The sequence below is a fragment of the Castor canadensis genome, chromosome 4 (assembly GCF_047511655.1).
Source record: "Castor canadensis chromosome 4, mCasCan1.hap1v2, whole genome shotgun sequence".
Taxonomy (NCBI): domain Eukaryota; kingdom Metazoa; phylum Chordata; class Mammalia; order Rodentia; family Castoridae; genus Castor; species Castor canadensis.
In genome coordinates this window covers 29,811,826-29,825,794 of record NC_133389.1, presented here as the reverse complement: position 1 = coordinate 29,825,794, position 13,969 = coordinate 29,811,826, and the positions used below count along the sequence as shown (strand labels likewise).

Below are 13,969 nucleotides of genomic sequence, written 5' to 3'. Positions count from 1 at the left end.
GGCCATCCCCAGCATCTCTTCCTTCTCTACCTACCAGGTACCCTGCGCCCACCTTACCATTCCCCAGTCCCGAGTTCCGCACGTGTTCCCTCCACCCCAACCCTCAAGTCGAGGATGGGCCTGCAAAACTCAAATGCAGCACAGGCAAGCTGCCAGTCGCAGGAGTGACTCTGCAAAGGTGGAATTTGGGGCGTCTGAAGCGCGCCGGAGGCGGAGCGGGGTCACCTGCGGACCGTCTCACCAGCAGGTGGCGCGCTCGTCTCCAAGGCCTGCCGGGTTCCCGTGCAGAAACTTGAACAGGATGTTGGTGCCACTGCACTAGAGGAGCACAGCTCGGTCTCCTTGATCCGAGCTGCGGGGCTTCGGCGGAAAAGTGGGAAGAGAAGGGAGCGGACTCCCTGCTCGAGTCACTCGAGGATTCAGACATCGCGAGCTTCCTTCGGGAAGGCTTCGGGAGCGGGTGAGTGGGGCAGCGCCCGGGAAAGGGAGCTCGGTCCTTTTCTTGTTTGGCATTGACTGCCTTTTCCCTTCCGGGAAAGACATTTCTGGCAGGGAGCTGCCCGAACTGAAGGAGCGCGCGCGGGAAACAAGCTCGGGAAGCCGGAGCCTTGACTCCAGCGCTCTGCAGCGGGAGGAGCGCGGATTCCTTCCCGCCAGATGGCGCTGTCTGGCTTTCTCCCGGGCTCGGGCTCCAGTCCCTGGAGGTCCCCCGCCGCAGCAGCCCCTCTAGCCGGCCGGCGCGGACTCTGTGGTTCCGGGCGGAAGTGAGGCGCAGAGCGGAACGGCCTCTGGTGACATTTTCTTGGGGCGGCGCGGACGACTGAAGGGAATTGGTGTCAGAGGCTGTGAAGGCTGCGGAGGCGTCGAGGTTCAGTTTGGCCCCGGCGCGGGCACTGACCGCGACCCCTCTGTTCGTTGCTAGGGCTTGTGCTGAGCAGGAGAAGGCGGCGGTGGCCGTCGCGTCCCAAGTCACCGCGGCCAGGAGAGTGCCGGCCGGGGTCGGTGCGTGTGCCCCGACGGGGCGCGCGGTGCGGGCGCTAGATACGGAGCGGCCCCGGCGCTCAGGTGAGGCGGGAAGGGGCGCGGGGCCGCGGCCTGGCTGCTGGTCGAGCCGCGGGGCCCGGGCCGCGTTCCAGGGAGGGGTGCGGGCCGCGGGTGAGGGCTCTGCGGCGTCCGGGCGCGGGGGTCACGACGGGCCCAGCTGGGGGTAGCTGGAGGTTTGTTCCCCGACTTGGCGGGAGACGCGGCCCGCGAGGGGGAGGAGCAGCCGGGACCCCCTCGCTTGCCCGCCGCTGGCGACCCTCTTGTCCTCCGGCCCCGCCGAGTTGCCCTCCGCCGGCGCTGAGCGCAGGCTGGAGGGGCCACAGCCCCAGGCCGCGCGTGTAGTGGCTTCGCGTAACTTTCCGGCTCCCGGCCGGGGAGGACGCCGAGGCGGCGGCTCCGCCGACTCGGTGGCCCGGGTCTGGCGCCGACACCTGCCCCTGCCGCCGAGACCCGCGGCCTCCTCAGCGCCGCGGCGGCCGTCGCCTTGGAGTTGCGAGAAAGGGCTTTTTCAGGCTTGGCCCTTCCGTGCCCGCCGGTCCGCGGACGCCTGGGATCAATGGGTCTCCAAAACTGACCTCTTCCAGGGAGTTCGTCGACTTTCCTTAAAAGCGGACGAGGATGTAAACTGACGTTCCCCAGGTTAAAGACTGTTGTTTTTGATCCAGACTTAGCTTCTTTTTCTTAGTGTCGTTTCTTTCTGTATTTCTTATGGCACTGATCTCTTGAGTGTTGTGCTATTCATGCGGCAGCTCCAGTCCTAACCGTACGTCTCTCACTATGCCCCCTTCGTTCCCCTTCCTCTCCCCCGGGCCTCGTTGTTTGGCCAGGGCAGTCCTGGAATTCTCTGTATAGCCCAGGGTGGCCTGAAAGTCGCGATCCTCCTGCCTCAGCCTCCCGCGTGCTGGCATTACAGTTATTCTTCCTTTTAAAATGCCCTGGTCCCATCACAGAGAGATTCGCAGGTTGAAGGAAAGAAAGTCTCTGTACCGGCCTTCCTAGATGTTTCACCGCTTGAGCAGTTTATGCTTAGATGTGCTTTTCGTTTTTGCCTGAGCTTTTACTTTCTCAGTTTTTCTACCCAGTTGCATGAAAATTCCACTGATGATGCTGTATCAAGGTTAGACCTCTTAATTACAGATGCATGTGGCAGTTTTGCTTATGCCATTATTGTGTAGTATGGTTGGGCACAGGCTAACACTTTGAATCGCTCCCATTCTTCTCTTGGGATATTTTAAGGATTGAGGCTATTAACATTCTAATGTAGTTTTGCTGATCCTGGCAATCTGGATTTCTCCAGTAATCAGAGCACTATCTTTTGGTTTAACAAGCATTTTAAAGACCTGCAATTGATATTATCTGATGTCCAAACAAATCACAACAAAAATCGCTTTTTTAAAGTAAGTATACTATTTTGGCTGAGTAATATGCCCATTACCCTGCTTTTTTTTAAGGTAGGAAGTACAATATTTTGCCCAAGTAGTATACCCAATACTATGTCTAGCACAGTGCTTTGTGCACTGTGAGTAGTCAGTAAATACACAATTATGAATTAAATTTGAGTTCAGAAAGCCAGCTGGAGAGTGACTGCAGTAATTTGTGTACTGCTTTGAAAAGAACTGGAGTGAAATTTTATGCAGTTCCATTACATGAGAAATAAAAATATTTTTAAGCTTCCAAATCAAGTTCCTTTAGAATGCTTTTCAATACTGTTTTTTTTTTTTTTTCTTTTTGGTGTTACTGTGTGAACTCGAGCTCACACTTGCTAGACAGGTGCTCTACCACTTGAGCCCCTCTGCTAGTCTTCAGTACCATATTTTTAAAATTTCAAACCACGTGTTTTTCATATCAACATGCTATAGGTGTATACATCTGTTTATCTCAAGTCTGAAAGGCAAAGAAAAACCTCTAGGTATTTGTACGGAAAGGATCAAATAAATCAGATTTCTTTTTTATTTTTTAATGGCCATATGGGTGTTTGAATTCAGGGCCTTGTGATTGCTAGGCAAACACTCTACCACTTGAACCACACCTTCAGCTCTAAATCAGATTTTTTGGCAGTGTAGGATTCGAACTCAGGGCCCCATGCTTGGTAGGCAGGTGTTGAACCTACTTGAGCCACTATGCCAGCCCCTAAATCAGACTTTCTAATGGAATTTTTTTCCTTAGCTTTTTGTGAAAAATAGGATGGATTGAATTTTGGAGCTGGAAACTTTCCAAATTGTTAGCTTCATACTAGGTTCACAGGGTAGTTCCGTTCCTCACTACTTCAGTTTATATTACTCCTACATGCATTCATGTGAGAGTAACTGTCATGTTACTGTTTATTTTATCGTATTCATGATTAATTCAAGACATATATATTAAATATAAATTCAGCTTTCAGTTCTAATTTAGTGCAATTCTGCTACTGCCTGCTCAATGTATGTCTCTCACAGGGTGGTTGTTTTTTTTTTTTCTACCACTGGGATTTGAACTCAGGGCCACACAACTTGCTAGCAGGTGCTCTTACCACTTGAGCCACTCTGCCAGCCTTCAAAGGTGTTTTGCTTTTAATGTTTATCTGACTTGGTACTTTAAATCTCTTTACTGTATGACTAGTGACTTCTGTGAGCTTGTATAGTTACTCATTATTCAAGTTGTTTTTCTGTGATCTCCAGTCTTATGGTTTTGTTCTGACATGTGCATAAGTAAGATTTGATGCATAGACAATTTGAGTATTTTTTTCCACCTTGTTTGGAACTGGTATGTACTAGATACCCAAACCTTAATTTGGTAACTTTGATAAATTATCTTAGGCCTTTCTCATTTCCTTCATGTAACTAGGAAAATGAAAATAGTATATAAGGTATATAGTACTGACTTCTTGACAACACCTGTAAAGGTTAAAAATGTATTGTTAATGTGTGTTCTCTTAAGTATACTGGTTTCAGTATAAGAAAGAGTTTGGGGCCAAAAAAGTTTCTTGCTTAGCTATAATTAGGTAGGCAAGATGAAATAGATATATGAATAAAAAGCTGAGCCTATAGAAGAGATAAAAGCTATTGAGAAAGCACAGAAGACAAAATATTCATGTGGAACCTCTTTATTCTCACTGCCCTAATTTGTCGATTGTCAGCTGTGTGCCAGCAGTACTGGAGTTGCAGGAGCTGTGGTGGATAATAAGATCTACAAGGCCCAGGTGCTCAAGGAACTTCAGCATTGGAACCTGAGTTTTGAGGTGAATTTCTAGATAAGCCTCCCCACTAGGAAACAGCCTAAGGAAGTCATCAATGTCAAGCTCTTGAATGGTCTGTGGGCCAGTGCCTTGAGTTTTTCTTTCCCAAGTAGGGCCAAATTTTGAAGGTATGTCACTCTGCTAATGGCTGTGGATTTTCTTTTATTTATTTATTTTGGTGGGGGCTGGAGTTTGAACTCTGGGGTTTGACTCAGGCAGGTACTCTACTGCCTGAGTCACACCTCCAATCCATTTTGCTCTATTTTGGAGATGGGGGGTTGAGAACTATTTGCCTAGGCTGGCTTCAAACTTCTATCCTCCTGATCTCAGCCTTCCAAGTAGATGGGATTACTGGCATGAGCCACTGGCATCTGGAGAGATGAGAATTCTTTAAAAAGATTTTTCTTTACTAATCCTAAAAATTGAATAAGTAGAAATGGTATTGTCCTTGTTTATTTACTTATTTTTCAGTGACAGGGATAGAATACAGGACTTTGCGAATTAGCTAGGTAAGCACTTTAACCACTGAGATACACCTCAGCACTGTTTTATTTTAACTTGATATTTTATCACCAGGTTAAAGAAATTTCATAGTTATTTTTCTTTAGTTCTCTTGAATTTGAATTTGACTGAAATGCTTTTTTTTTTTTTTTTTGTGGTACTGGGGTTTGAACTCAGAGCAGGTAGGCAGGTGCTCTTACCACTTGAACTACTATGCCAGCCCCTTTTTTTGTAATGGGTTTTTGAGATAGGGACTCTAACTATTTGCCTGGGCTGGTTTGAGCTGCTATTCTCCTGATCTCTGTCTCCTGATTACAGGCATGAGCCACCAGCCTCTGGCTCTTTTGGTTTTTGGGGCTGGATCTTGATTCATAGGCTATGCTGGCCTGGAACTCACTAGGTAGCCCTGGCTGGCCTCAAGTTCACCATCCGTGTGACACCCCACCTGTTTTTCTAAATCCTCTTAGCCTTTATTTTTAATTGTACCTGCTTTCCTTATTTTTTCAGAAATCTTTTTTTTTGATGATGATGGTGGTGGTGGTACTGGGGCTTTGAACTCATGGCCTATACTCCCCTAGCCCTTTTTGTGTGTGGGTGTGGGTGTGGGTGTGGGTGATGGATGATGGGTGATGGGTGTTTTCAAAATAGGGTCTTGAAAATTATTTGCCCAGGCTGGCAGACTGGCTTGGAACCACGATCCTCCTCATCTCAGTGTGAGCCACTGGCACCAGGCCAGAACGCTTACTATTGAACTTAAGAGAAAGAAGCAGTGCTTCTTGTGTGGGCAGCTTCTCTCAGAAGAATGGGATTGATGTTCAGGCAGTTTTCACACTCAGCCTACAGAGTCCTGTGGTAAAAGGAAGGAGCAGGGAGACGCTAAAAGGTATCTTGCTTGTTTTTATTCTCTTCTATATTCCTGTCTGACTTGTCAGGAGTGGAAATGTATGTTACATGTATCATACAGATGTGCTGGAACATACTAGTAGTGGCTGGGAATACTAAACATGGTTTAAAAATACTGTAAAATAGCCAAGTGACTCAATAAAATAGCATTAGTCAGATGTGATTGTGGTCTTACGCAGGATTTGTGGCTTTAATTTACAAATTTAAGTTTTGTTTGTATTCTCTTTTATGTCTTTATTCAAAGTAAGGAACCTCATTCTATTAAGTGAGGAGTGGGGAGTGGGGATTTAGCTCAGTGGAAGAGTGCTTGCCTTGAATTCAGTCCCCAGCACTGGGGGGAAAAAAAACCCCACAAGGGAAATAGTCAATACATAGATGGTATAAATCCCTAAGGTACTAACTTGGCTTTATTTAATTTCAGAATCTACCTGTTTTTTTAGTATTGTCTGGTTAAGTGAAGATTAATGAAAGGTGGAAATCTAGTGAGGCTTATGGCTAGTGCTTGTAATCCATTGTACTCAGGAGGTAGAGATTAGGATGATCATGGTTCAAGGCCAGCCATAGACTTGAGACCTTATTAGAAAGATAACTTAAAGAAAGAAAAATAACTAAAGCAAAAAGGGCTGGGGTGTGGCTCAAGTAGTAGAGCGTCTGCCTAGCAAGTGCCAGGGCCTGAGTTCAAAATCCCCCGTTCCCCCAAGCCAGGCACCAGTAGCTCACATCTGTAATCCTAGCTATTTAAGAGGCAGAGATCAGAAGGATCATGGTTTGAAGCCAGCCTGGGCAAATAGTTCATGAGACCTTATCTCGAAAAAAACCATCACAGAAAAGGGGTGGTGGAGGGACTCAAATGGAAATCTATAAGCAGACCTTACTTTGTGTGTATGTATGATGTATTTCTAGCTGGTTAAATTAAAACCCATTTACTGAGTGCTCAAATGCCAGGTGATGATGAGTACATAGATTAAAAAGAAAATTGCTACCCAAGTGTATCAGATGATTTCTGAGTTTCCTAACTGCTCTAGGATGTGAAGAATAGAAGGTATGCTGTAGGGGAAAAAGTACTGTATAACAAAACATTTGTAGTGTGGAGCCACTCTTTTCCTTTGTAAAGTCATTTTAAGTAAGATAGTATTTTCCTAAATGGGTCTCTAAGCTTAAAAGAAAATAACTGGAACCTTGCATGTTCATTTTTGTACTGCCAGTTCATTTATAAAAGGCTTTTTCCTCTACCCAAAATTCAAGTCCATGTGTTGGTAAATAAGTTCAGATTGTTGTTCATAGGGCAACAAAATTAGATTTGAGACATTTACTTATAATAGCTATTGCTAACAATTTGTATTAACTAGAATTGTGCTTAGGTAATTTAGAAATTAAGTTTTTGTTAACTTTAGAGAAACAAGATACTGATCACCAGTATAAGAAGTTGCTGTTTTTTTTTTTTTTAAACTTGATTTGTCTGGTCTTCATGATGTCTAGAGTCAGCATTTTGTTAGTTGCCTTATAATTAGAGTAAGGTATTGTTGGGGATAGGGAAGTTGGGTGTGGGCTATAAACTTTAGGATAACAGGACTGTTTTCCTTTCTGTATTAAAAAAATACCTCTGGGCTGGAGGTGTGGCTCAAATGGTAAAGTACCTGTCTAGCAAGGGCAGAGTCCTGAGTTCAAACTCCAGTAACACAAAAACAAAACAAAAAAAATCACTTCTTTCCTTTCTTGGTTGGTTCTGGGATTTGAACTCAGAGCCTCAATGTTGCTAGGCAGGCGCTCTACCACTTGATCCATGCCCCAATCTGAGAAGAATACTCTTAAGTCAACATTTTGTCATCAAGTGTTTCCTAATTTTTTCTGCTATAATCTGCTAAACAATTTGCTATTAATCCTCAGTGTACGAATAGTGGATAGATTTTTGATAGCATTTTTCTTGGGGACCTCAGGTCCCAGCATATGTAGTAACCCGTCTTTATGTGAATTGTCTTCTCAAAGAGAGGGAGAGAAAATGGCCAGAGTAGATATGTTGAAGAAATTTATAACCTAATCTTAAATTCTTCTTCTTTTTTTTTTTTTTTGGTGGGACTGGAGTTTGAACTCAAGGCTTCAGTCTTGCAAACCAGGTGCTCTGCCACTTGTCCATTTTACTCTAGTTATTTTGGAGATGGGGTCTGGAGAGCTATTTGCCTGGGCTGGTGGCCTTGAACTGCATTTCTCCTGATCTTGGCCTCCCAAGTAGTTAGGATTACAAGCGCCTGTGCTTAAATTATTCTTGATTAACATTAGTGGTGCTTTTGAGTAAGTACTTTAGAGTCTCATTAGCCACAGTCCAGTTTTTGCATTTGGTAACTTCCTTGACTTCTTACTTGATGCTAGTTTATTTACAGCCTTGGTGTGGGACCAGGTACATGCCAGAAGTTGTAGTATCTGCAATATGAAGTGACTTGAGCAGCCATTATCACTCTTGGCCTATTTATAGAGATTATATCAATGGATAAAAGATTGACAACAAGCAAGCAAATCTGCTCTCATGGTTGCAGTCTCATAATTTATATTTCAGTTCCGGGTAGGCCAGATCCAGCATGTCATAGAGGAATCCATCAGCTTTATTAATTTTACTGTTCCTTTTCTGTACTCTAACCCTTTACTACTCATTTCTCAGTCAGCTCACCCTTGAAGAAAACCAAACAGCTATTAATCACATTGAGGAATAGTTAGTAATAATTATTAATGTCATATGGTAGTATTCAGAGTTTTTCATTATTTCATAAATGTGTTTCTATAGTTACTTAGATCAGGGACTAAATAAGGTCTGTTTATTGTTTTGTAATCTACACATTCTGCTTCCATTACTTTTTCTCTGAACATTATTTATGAACAAGAGTTCTCTTTTTTTTTTTAATTATTCATTTATTCACATGTGCATACATTGTTTGGGTCATCTCTTCCCCCCACCCTCCTCCCCCCTCTCCCCAAACAAGAGTTTTCATTCAGTCTGAATTTACTAGATATATTCCTGTAAGCGGTGGTAAGCATGTCCCTCTGTTTTTTGGGTTTCTTGATAATTGGTCTTAATTTAGAGGCTTGCTAGGTTCGTTTTCTGTGATGCACATTTTTTCCTTTTTTGTGTGTTCAGGAATGTTATAGATGATGAGTGTTTGCTTCAGGAGGTACGGAAGTTTGATTCCATCTTTGATATTAGCAGCTGTTGGTGATCATTGCCAGGTCCATAATTAATTATTCACTCATAATTCTTCACATCTTTCTGAATGTCTTTGTTTTTTTGTGGGTTGTTTTGTTTTGTTTATGGTCCTGGGGTTTGAATTCAGGGCCTTCTAGTGCCCTACCACTTAACCCACTCCTCTAGCTTCTGAATGTCTTTTATTTACTGTGAGTCTTTTGTGCTGTTTTGTTTATAGCCTCTTCAGTGTCTTCCTTCTGAGCTTGAGCATTAAGAGAAGGGAAGGAAAAAGGAAGAGCTGCTGTGCAGAAAAGAGCCGTTTCCACTACATTGTAATTCTGTAGGTGTTCCATACTGTCCACATTATTCATCCTATAACTTCTCAGTGGAAAAACTAACCCCAAATCCTGACATATGGCTATAAGATGTCCTTGGAAAACAAAATTGTTTAGAGGTATTGGTGTGTACTATTGTCATATAAGTAAGCTAGTGTTTATATAGATATTAGAAAAGAGGTATTTTTTTTTTTAACCTGTTTCAAAAGATTCAGGAATGTCATGATTATAAGGCAATCTAGAACTGAATACCTCAGGGTAAGAACCTTCAATTAAGATTGTTTTTTACCCTATTTTGTGGCTTAAGATACTTAGTTTTATGGTATCTGATTTTGTATCTTTTGTACATAAATACATAGTCATTTTATATATAGTATTCTAAATATAAGGAAACAGCTTTCCTAGGCTATTAGTAGTTACGTCATTTTTTTCTTATAAATTTCTTTTATTTTGAAAATAAAATTTATAAAATTACTCAGAGAAATCATGTTGTGTCTGTGCAATGAAATCTTTATATACAGGTGAATAGTACTGTTAAGCAAACAGGTTACTTCATTATTGGTCTTAATGATTTTTGTTTGTTTGTTTGTTTTGTTACACTGGGGTTTGAATTCAGGGCCTTGCCTTACATTTGCCAGGCAGGCATTCTACTACCTGAGCCACACCACCTGCTGATCTTAGTGATTTTTTTAAAGTAGAATAAGCTAATCAATTCAACTGATATTTTTTAAATTTATTTTTTGAGACCAGGTCTTACTATGTTGCCAACTTCTGTCTTGAACTTATAGGCTGAAATGATCCTCCCTATTCACCCATGTGCTGGGATTATAGAGTGTACTACCATGCTTGTCTTCAACAGGCATTTATTAAGAATTGGTTAATCCAAAAAAAACAAAAGACTAAAAAAGAAATAAAAAGAATAGGTTAGTTCGGCATGGGTGGCTGTCACCTATAAATCCTAGGTACTTAGGAGGCTGAGATCAGGAGGATTGATGTTTTAGGCCAACCCTGGGCAAACAATTCTTGAGACCCCATCTCTAAAGTAACCAGAGCAAAATGGATGGGAGGTGTGGCTTGAGTGGTAGAGAGCCTGCTTTAGAAGTGTGAAATCCTGAGTTCAAACCCCAGTCCCACCAAAAAAAAAAAAAAAAAAGTATGTATTAGGAACTGTGAGTAAACTGAAGATGAGTAACATGATCCTTATTTTTATGGGAGATTGTAGAAGAGTGGGGCTGAGGAAATGAGTAAAAACCATTTATAAAAATAACCTATTTTTTAAAAAATTGCCTTTCTAATAATGTGCTATTTATTTTCCCCCCTCCCCCACATATAAAGTTAACTTGATTTCTTAGACTTTGATTTCTTCAGTTATTGTATTTGTGTTTTTGTGATGTTAATCTTTCAAGCTTTTGTTTAAGTGTGGTGATCCAGGATAGGATTGAGGTCTTGTTGAAAGCATCCACACCCTCAAAAGCAGTGATCTGGCCTTCCAGCATATATGACCAACTTTAACATCTTCAACTACACATTGTATTTTTTATGTGCGTGGTATTGGGATTTGAACTTAGGGCCTAACGTTTCCTAGGCAGGTGCTCTACCACTTGAACCAGTCCAGTAGCTCTGTTTTGTGCTGGGTACTTTTGAGATAGGGTCTTAAGAACCATTTGCCCAGGCTGGCTTTGAGCCACGATCCTCCTGATCTCTGCCTTCTGAGTAGCTAGGATTACAGGTGTGAGCCACTGGTGCCTGGCTATACATTGTATTTGAAATTTTAAAATTCCCTATACCACCAGAAGAAGATTAGAGGAACTCCAGACAAAGCTGTCTGTATGACTGCTTCTGACACATTCCTAATTTTGCTATCTGTCTCATTATCCCAAGGTTTCACATCTAATAAGTTAGAAGACTTGGCAACAAATATAGATTTGGCTTTCTTTGACTCAGACCATGCAAGGTGTTCTTTCCTTAGCCTCTTGCATCTCTTCTCTTTTCCTCATGAGCTCCAAAGAGATCAATGTCATCATCATCTTTACTATCCGTAGCTCCACTTCCTGTGGTGACTTACCTATTGCAAGTCATACTTGCCCAAAGCTTTCTTTACTTTGGCAGGCTGGCCTTTTCTTTTTATAAAACTAATTTGATTTTACCAACTTAGGGCATGACACAAGCCAGCAGATGGGTGATGAGGGCTTTAAATACTGCCACATCTGCTTGTGATGGCATATACCTCTTGGTGTAGCTCTTGTCTGCCAGGGAATTACTGAGCACCTGGAGAGTGGCTAGGCTTTTCAGGTTTCAGAAATTGTTGGCATCAGCTGTATCTGGGAGCTAGGTAACAGCAGAAAAAAAGCATGAAAAAAGTCAGTGCTGAAAGCCAAGAGAAAAAGAAAGGTACATGTTTTTGTTTGCTTAAAAATCATCCCTTTACAGCAATGTTTTATATGTCACAGTCAGAAAAATCAGGTAATTATTATTAGTTTCTAATTTTTTTGTTTCTTTGCTGGGGGTTGAAATTTCAGCTGGGTCTTGAACTCAGATCCTCATACTTATGCCTCCTGAGTGCTTGGATTATAGGCATGTGCCAACATGCCTGGCTTACAGTACTCTGTTCTGCTAGCTAATGTGTCAAATACTGTGAAATGACTTATTTATTTATTTATTTATTTATTTATCATCAGTGCTGGAGATCAAACCCAGGACCTCGCTCATGCTAGGCAAGCACTCTACCCCTAAGTTGCATCCCTGCACTGAGTTGCAATCTCAGTCCTGTGAAATATCTGTTTTTACCGTTGTTGGCTTGGTGTTTTTTTTTCCTTTTGGTTGTGCTGCAATTTGAACACGGCCTTTTGTTTGCTAGGCAGGTATTCTTCCAGGTACCCAGCCTGGTTGTTTTTTTGTTGGTGGTGATACTGGGATTTGAACTCAGGGCCTCATGCTTGCTAGGCACGTGCTCTACCATTTGAGTTACTCCACCAGCCCCCCAATTTTTTTTTTTTTTTTTTTGGTGGGACTGGGGTTTTGAACGTGGGGCTTTGTGCTTGCAAAGCAGGTGCTCTACCACTTGAGCTACTTCACCAGTCAGAGATGGCTCTGCCTCTTGTGTACTCTCCTCTTTTTTTTTCTTGTTTTTTTTTTTTAACAGTAGTAGAGTTTGAACTCAGGGCCTCACACCTGCAGGCAGGCACTCTGCCTTCTCCCTGGCTCTTCCTCCTGAGGGTTGGGAGTAACTTTTAAATCTTTTTGTGACAGTTGTCAAAATCAGCAGGAAGTAGGTACACAAAACTGTTTGAAAGCCTCCTTCATTATAGTTTTATCTTCATGTGTTGCAATTTGTCTCGTTTCCAGTCTGCAAGTTCTCTGTCCTCTGTTCTTATTTATGAGAAAACAAAACTAAGCAAAATTTCAGAACATCTTAACTTGTAACGTCTCCCCCACCTTCTCTTTTTTAAAGCATCCAGGAATAGAGTAGGCTAAGTTTAGCTAAGGCAAAATAACTTAAGAAAGTGATTTTAAGGACCCATCCATGCCTGATTATTATGGATTTTGAATGAATCTTGGTTCTCAACTATTAGGGAGGTAACTACCTTTAAAAAATGAGTTAGCAGTAGATGCAAGTTATAGTCTGTTTTATATCATAACTGTCTTGGTGGTAGAAACTTCTGTTTTCCTGGACTTATATTCTTGTTTGTGATCTCATGACTTTTTTTTTTTCTTCTTCCCATCCATATTAGAAGCATGTGTTTTTACAACAGGACAGAAGTAGTCCATTTGCCTTGAGTTTTGGTGCTAGGATAGTATATCATTTTAGAATCATGGATTCAGTAATAAACTTATGTGGTTGAATGCATACTGTAAGCCAGCTAACAGTTTTTAGGTTTTAAAGCTAAGTGTATTTAAAAAAAAAAACAAAACAAAACCTTAAAAAATTTCCTTAAACTACACTGCTGTGAGACTAAACTGTAATTCTCTTTCAATTCTCTTATAATTCTCCTATAACTAATTCTTTTCCCCTCCTATATAGCAGTTTTCCTTTTATTGGTTAACTCTTTGGCATGCCTTAGGCATAATTTTAAGTAAGTGTAGTATGAAAACTATGTTCAGATATAATATTAAAGATATGAAAGGAATGATGCTTGTGTGGTTTTTATAAAATCAATTGAAAGAATGGATGTTTCCTTTTTAGGAAAAGTTATCAAATTAGTAGCACTTACATTTATGAAGTGGCTTAGTATTTGTTTAAACATTAGAAGTTTGTACTGATTGAACTATAGATCTAAGCATGTGACATATTATTTGCATCTCTTATAGCTGCTATTTAAAAAAAACTAATTTGTTACAAAGCCTTGTAGCATTATGTCTATCCAGAAGTTATATGTTAATGATATATTTGTAGGTAAAGTCAATGCTGAAGTAAAGGGTCACTGTTCACTTGTAACAGAGTTTGTCCTTAAATTTTTTAAATGGTTGAGAACCTATAACATGAATATATAGAACAAATATGTAGCATTTTAAAAATGCCACCTTAATTTTTAAAAAATCAAAATGTCCATAAGATTCTATTGTAGCCGAGCGCTGGTGGCTACTCAGAAGGCAGAGATCAGGAGGATTGGCCTTTGAAGCCAGCAGGGGCAAATAGTTTGTGAGACCCTATCTCGAAAAAATCCATCACAAAAAACGGGCTGGTGGAATGGTTCAAGGTGTAGGCCCTGAGTTCAAACTTCAGTATCAGGGAAAAAAAAAAGATTTTATTTCAACGAAAACATAAACAACAACAAAAAACAAATGTATGGTGCTTCATAT

At 41.6% G+C, this 13,969-nt stretch overlaps 1 protein-coding gene across 8 annotated transcripts in view; it reads left to right on the top strand.

Moving 5' to 3' along the window:
* The first annotated feature begins 287 nt into the window (after nucleotides 1-287).
* Ark2n (arkadia (RNF111) N-terminal like PKA signaling regulator 2N) overlaps nucleotides 288-13,969 on the top strand; it is an 86,624-nt gene continuing 72,942 nt past the window's right edge. For 4 of the 8 annotated variants that reach the window (XR_012447039.1, XM_020183200.2, XM_020183199.2 and 1 more), the window contains exon 1: nucleotides 756-1,065. The gene's annotated coding sequence lies outside the window, so the exon portion shown is untranslated. Of the gene's footprint in view, nucleotides 461-755; nucleotides 1,066-1,250; nucleotides 4,262-13,969 lie in introns of those variants that run through there. The other 4 variants (XM_020183206.2, XM_020183203.2, XM_020183208.2 and 1 more) reach the window with 3 other exon arrangements.